We start from the raw sequence: 7,179 nt of genomic DNA, 5'->3' as shown, positions 1-7,179 counted from the left end.
GCTCAGGGATGACTTTGCCGCTCTGCACAACTCCTGACAGAAAGCTGTAGCCAGGTGGGAATTGGCCTCCCCTGCCTGGGAACTAGAGATGGGGTGGGAGGATGTAGTCTTAAACTGCACTGTGCTGGGCATCAGGAAGGATTCCTTCCCAGCCAGGGTGATCAGGCATTGGAACAGGCTGCTCGGGAGATGTGGGGTCACTGTCCCTGCAGGTGTTTAAGGAAAGGCTGGCTGTGGCACTCGGTGCCGTGGTCTGGCTGGCATCCAGGAGTTTGGTCATAGGTAGGATTTGATGACCTCAGGTCTTTTACGGCCTAATTGATTCAGTTAAAGGTGGGTGGGGGTAGTGGTATCAAAGTGCCCTGTTTGTCTATGAGCCTGTGTATTCCAGTGGAGCAGATGATCTCTGCTCCCAGGCACTGAGCTGTGCTGTTGGGGCTAGAGAAAGCTGAGGGGCTCACAGGCAGTGCAAGGCAGGGGCTGGAGGGGTTGGACTCACTTATAGCATTTCCTGAGTGTGTCTGTGGTGAGCTTAATGGCAAGGATTGCCCTCATCCCGGGGTGCAGAGCCCTGTGGCTGATGCACTAGAGGAAGGGTACTACTTCACTGTTTCCTTCCTTGCCCACCTGAGAAGGTTCAACATGAGGAACTGGCCTCAGGGGAGCCGTGGGGAGGGCATCACTGCAAAGGGAGTGTGTGCATGGAGAGGGTTGATGACAAACAACCTCTGCTGTCTCTCAGGGCTCCCTTGTGAACAGGCACAGCAGCCTTCAGCTGGCACTTGGAATGATCTGTTTAACCTGGGCACTTTAAGAGAAACTGGAGTGCTGCTCCTGATGCAAGATCTGCAGTGTTTGTCCCCATTCCCTCATTTGACAACACTTGCATTACCAGCTAACTTTAGCCTGACCTTTTAATGGACTACTAGAGGACAGGTGGTGCTTAGCTCCTCTCAGTAAAGCAGGTCCCTGGGATTGGCTTGTTCCATAAAGCATTGCAAGGAAGGTGACTTTTTCTTACCAAGCAGACATTTGATTCAACGTGGTAAATGGTTTTTACAGCTTGGTACCAGTTCTCGATGGATGACTGACAGTGTGTGCAGTCAGAGGCCCAAGATGGTTTATTCTGTGGTTGACCAGTACACCTCCACCTCTGATGCTGAGACATAAGTTCATTTGCCTGAAGTCCATAGGGAAATTACCTATGATTTGGACACTGGGTTGGTGGGGCTTGAACCAGAAATCAGTTATTTCTAGGCTATAGGTTCTTTTCATAATTGTTTTTTTTTTAATTACTGTTTGATAGAGATCCTTGTGGCCTATCTTTTTTTTTTTTTTTACAATCCATTGGGAAATTTGGCCTTTGTTTACAAAACACTGTCAGGTGTTTTGATCACAGTGTGTGTGCTTCCTTTTCCTAGCAGTAGCTCCTTGCCCAAGGGAGCACACTCATTGAATTTGGATGGGTCTGTGGCCCTGGGTCCTGCTCTCTCAAGTGAGTACTGCTTGGGCATGATGTTAATGAAAGTACTTTAGGAGCTGACTTTTCCCAATTTGGTGAATAGGTAGCTTGTAATGGATTCAAAACTGATTTTAATCAAGGTAGCCAACAAGCTCTACTGCCAGCAATGAGGATCCTCAGTCTAACTCTCTCTGTAAGCCACACCTTCTGAAGGTGTCTGTAGTGTGAACTTGCCACCTTCTCTTGTCTTGTGTGTGCTATTCAAAATGGTCGTCATCCTGACTTTCATGATGGCCAGGACCCCAGTAAGTTTTTTGTGCCAAGGGTGAGAAACTGCTGCGGAAGTGCAGCTCTTCTCACACAACATTTGGGGACTTTGTTTATGAGTTAAAGCAATGTGTTCTGAAACTATTAGTTTGGTCATAAACAAAAGCCCTTCCCTTTCTTCTCCTCCCCTCAATTAATTTTTTTGCCAAGGTAAGGGCCCATACAGGGGAGAAAATGCTTTATTAACTGCCACGAACAGCTAAAGCACCCCTTAATATCTTTTGCAGATATTTTTATTGCAGAGATACCTTTTACAATCAGTTCTACTTAAGTCTGACAGTCTTTCAAGTGTGATTGTGTTTACAGCTATCAGGAAAAAAAAAACAAGAACTGAGAAGAAATAATAGGAAGCAGTAGCTGATAAGTTCTTTTTACCTTGGGGAATATATCATGGGTTATATTTTTGGACAAGCTACACACTTGACTGAAGAATAAATGCAGTTTCTGTGCTAGGAAAACGAGAGCTTCCTTCAAAAACCCCAGCACTGACATGATTTACTAAAAGTGCTTCCATAACTTACCCATTATTTAATTGCGTTATAATTTGCTTTTAAAAGTCTTGTCAGAAACTGGGAGTAGTATCTAGAAGTGCTTGCCAACCAAACATGATGGTATGTCAATGTTGTCTTTGTTCTAGGGCTATAAACTGAGCTGTGTAAAGCATCTGTCTACTGCAATAAAAATGTGGTTTTGTGCCTGCTATAGAAAAAACAAAACCAACCCAAAAATCCCCAACAACTTCTCCTGCCCAGCTGATTTGGGTATCCAGCTCATAATGTCAAGAACTTTTATCTGAACCCAGGCGGCTCAGATTAATAAACAATGGAAATTAGCAGGTCAAGACAAATATGCCAAGTGTCTTTCCTGTTTCCTCATGTGTGGCCTAATTAAGCAAATGGGAACTCTCCCAATGGTGCCAATAAAAAAAAAGTAAAACCATCAGAGTCCAAACCAAAAGGAGATCTATTTCTTCCATGGAGGACATCAGTCTTCTTCTTTGCATAGTCTACACCACATTTAGGCCAAGTGCAGGCCTTAATGAATTTAGTTTTTGATCTGCCTCACAGATAAAGAATCCTGAAGGGCAGCTCACCTGTCTGAAGTCCTAAAGGAAGTGGCCACCTTAAAAGCTAGTCCTTTAGTTTCCTCCTTCCCTCTTGCTGTAGCAATTAGCTCACTTGTGTTTGTCCATGGGTGGTAGTTTGCAGCTGGGCCCACGGGTGCTTTGACGTGTTGCTGTCATGACAGCCCTGCTGAAGGGAGAATTCCTTTGCTCTGGATAGGATTTTCACAGAAGAGAGACCTGCCTTTTCACACAGGGAAATCCAAAGCCTTTAATGTGAAGCTCCAAAAATTTGCTGGCCTCTAGCAGTGGTTGGAGAAAGTACACCTACAAGCCCCAGATCAGTGCTGCTGAAGTGTCTGGCACAGGCATCTCCAAGGTGGCATTGGTTAGGCTTCCCTGTTGCAGGACTACTGCAGCAGGAGAAAGCAGCTCTGTGTTCCTGCTGAGAGAATCCTGGTTGGAAGGCCTTGAGGCTCAGAGGAACCTGGCCTTCCAAGAACTGTGTGTCTCCAAGCCTATCCTCTGCCTTCATGGGTGCAGCAAACGCACTTTAAAGTCCTGCAGCAAAGCCATCGGAACACTCTGTGGTCTGCGCTCCCTGTCCAAGTGTGGGTTCCTCCTGTCTCCTCATGTGAAGGTGATTTACTGCCTGGACAGAAAGTTTATCTTGCATCTGTACCTGGGAATATGTATCCAGGAGGCTGCACCTCTCGGAGACCCTGGCTGGCTCTTGGGCACAACAGCTCCAGACTGCAGTGACTTGCACAAGCTCATCCCTTAATCCTAGTGTGACCCACCTTCCTGTGTTCCACAAATAGGGCACAAGCTCCTCCTGCAGTTCTGAAAACCTTTCCTATATTCCATTATCATCTCTTGCAAGTAATTTATTTTTCTACACAATTCTGTCAGGTTGTGTCTCAGTTGAAAGCTGAATTATTTAGTTTATTTCACACCAACACGGCAGCTTTGCTTTTAAGCTTGTACATGGCATTTTGCTGTCTTTAAGTGAGCAGTAGCTGCTGTGGCAAGAGAGTAAAATGGCAATAAGTTTACTTTGTGGTATGTTCAGAGAAACTTAATTGAATTGAAAACCCTATCAGAGAAATGTAGTTTGACGAACAGGCAGCAAGCAAGACCAGTGAAGTTCAGTTTATGTTCAAACTCAAAATAATTCCAGAACTTTGAGTTTGTAAATGGAGCAGAACAGAGAAAAGCATTCAGAGATGTTTAGTAGAATCCGGCAATAACTCTATTAGACAAATATTAATGCTTTGTAAAACAATAGAACAAAAAGGGAGTAGAATATTTCATTTGTACCGTAAGACATTTAATATTAGGCTGGCTTGTTAGCAGAGGGAACATATCAGGGATAACAGCTAAGTTTTCATATGTGTATTCATCCTGCCATTAAATCAAATATTTTCCTCACAGTCAGAAGCAAAGGACCAGTGGGTACCCCATCGCTGTGAAACTGAGTGGGAAGTACAGACAGACCTGCCAGTGACCTACAGGAGCCTGCAGTCTTGCCTGCGCAGGACGCTGCCTGTGCTCTGCTGCCTTCCTGCTGTCTCCTGCTGCATCCTGGAGACGCCAAAGCACAGAAGGACCACAGCAGGACACCTGGCATGTGCTGACACAGCTGGAAATCCTGGCTGTGCCCTGCTGCTGTGTAAAGTTCCCCCTGATCAGCTTTAACAGGGAAGGATGAGAGTTGAAGTTTTAGTGGCGCTGGTTGTGTTTGGGGAGTCCTGTACCACCGGGCAGCTATTCTGGAGGCTTCCCCTGTCTGCATTCAAAAAATGGGAGAAAATGCATAATATCCTCGGTAATTCAAGTCCCCTGCTCCAAGGGACTCTTCAAGGGACAGACTTTTAGGCCGCTTTTATTACTTTCTGACAGAAGAGGGAGCTGTCAGCTCGGCATTGAGCTTTTCAGCAGGCAGAGGTGCCCACCTGGCAGCTGGCTAAGCTGTCTGGGCAGCCCACTGAAGGGACATGTTCAGCTTGATGTGCAGGAGATGGAGCTAATTTGGAAGTGCTCAAATATTCTAAGTGCATGTATGGAGTGTTTGTGTCCCTGTACAATGAAACCCACAGTCATGAGTCTGCAAGGACAGTGGGAGCAGTGGGCCTGAGAAGCTGTTTGGAGGTGGAACATTTGGCAGTGGGATCTTGCAGTTTTTGTTGCTGTAGCAGTGTCTCCCTCTGTTGTACCAAGAGTCCCCGGAAACCTGGGCAACACCTTCCTGCCAGTGTCCAGAGCCAGAGCACCCTCGTCTGTGCCACAGCAATGCAAGCAGCCCTTTTATCTGGGAGACCTGCCAGGCAGCAGAAACAGGTAAGGAAACAGCTACGTTAAACTGGTCTGAGGTTGACTCAGGCCAACGTGGACTGGTCTGAAGTGGAATAACAACCTGATTCTATCTCCTGTTTCTCCTGGTACAACCCATCAGCAGCCTTCCTGCCTCCACCAGTGGCAGTGTTGCAAGGTATGGCTTAATTACAGCCCTGAAATAAAACTAATTTCTTCATTAAATGTTGCTTTACAACTGCATCAGTCATCTTTTGTCCAGCAGCTGGTGGCAGAGCTCCAAGTGGGCTGAACGAGGCTGGTTTGGCAGGTATGTGGAGTGGTGGTGGTTGGAGTGTGCAGCTAGGCAGAACAGGGTTAAGTCAGAAGCTCCCAGTGACGTTACTAAATTCAGTCTGCCACAAAGATATTTTTCTCCTTCGTGCTGGAGCTGGCTTTCTGTGCCTCAGAAATGTGGCTCAGCCCCAATTTCTGCGAGTCACACGCATTCATTTGTTGGCTGTTGGAAAAAGGGGAGTAAGAAAATGTGCTGTCTGTGTTACATGTTTGGGGACTGGTTTCCACCATGCTTGTCCTCTGGCAGCAGTTAGGTGACAAAGATTGAAAGCATGTCTTCCCACCCAGGGTATTGTCCTTTATTTCTCAAGCCAGAGAGATAATCCCTGTCAGATGACTTCATTTTAAATTGTAGTGAGACCCTGAACTGATGATTTAGGAGCACACACTCTTTGTTGTGGTTCTGGGTTTGGTTGCTTTGTGCCCAAGAAAGATGGATTGTTACTTAGCCAAGGCTAAATGTGGAGGTAATACCAAACGCTGTAGGAAATGGAATCTCTTCCCAGCCCCAGTCAGTGTTCCAATCCCAAATTCTTCTTTCCCCCAGGAACTGGTGCTAGAAACCAGCCTTTCCTCTGCCCCAGTTAATGTACCAGCATGTTAATGTTCTGATCTGGCCTGGATTAATGGCAAACCTTGTGTGTTGTGTACAGCAGAGACTGACTTACATCAGCTCACTTGATCACTTATTCCAGGAAAAATAACATTCAAGTTTGCCAGAGAACTGTCCCTGACACACTGAAATATTTGTGAATTCAAAGCTTTTGCAACTCAGAATGACAATTTCTGGACATTTTCCTCTAAAATTGTTCATACTGAAATGTGAGGATTGTACAAAGAGTCTTGACAGACTCTTCAATTTTAGCAGAGTTTAAAATTGATCACTTGGACTGATAGGAGCCTTTGTTCCAGGTAACGCAGCTCAGACTAATATAGAGTTGCACAAAAACCTCCCAGGGGAAAACCAAGGCATAAACTTGGGATTTAATCTCTCAATTTCATGGAGAGGTTTTTTAAATAATATTTTAGCCTCAGTAACCCAGGAAAGGGCTGTATCTATCTGGTAAATATTGCTTATCTCAGTGACAGACTTAATGAAGTCTTTTCATGTTGGGTATTTTTTTTTCTTTTTTTTTGGACAAGAGGAAAACGTTACAGGAGCAAACACTGTACAAGCATAAAACTTCCCCTCTTGTACACAAGGAGCAGAGGTTTCATAATTAAATGGAAAAAAAGACTTGCTTTTTGGGCTTCTGAGTTTTGGCACAAGCTCCTGTGGGATCTGTGTGACTGGCCCTCCCCAGCCTCTTCACAGTGTTGCATTTCTTTACAAAAATAGGACCTTTGCTGGTACTGGAGTAAACAGAGGAAAATGTAGGGGCAATGCATCGGGAAAGGGGGAGCAAACTGGGTGTGACGTGTGGCAGATGGCTCTGAGTTAACTGCTACAGCTGAGTACCTCCTTTTAATTTACTTATTAAGGCCATATCCCAAGGCTGGAGACCCTTCTGCACTTTCAAAGTGATTTTGTAAGGATTGCTCAGACGTGGCTGACTGATCCTTGACTGGTAGCAGGACCAAAACCACCTCATAAACTTCTAAAATCTTGGGAATTTGATTTACCTGCAAAAACAACACACACAAAAGAAAAGAAAATATGAAAAGTTGAGCCTATGGC

The sequence above is a fragment of the Anomalospiza imberbis genome, chromosome 11 (assembly GCF_031753505.1).
Source record: "Anomalospiza imberbis isolate Cuckoo-Finch-1a 21T00152 chromosome 11, ASM3175350v1, whole genome shotgun sequence".
Classification (NCBI taxonomy): domain Eukaryota; kingdom Metazoa; phylum Chordata; class Aves; order Passeriformes; family Viduidae; genus Anomalospiza; species Anomalospiza imberbis.
Note: the sequence above shows the minus strand (reverse complement) of the source record.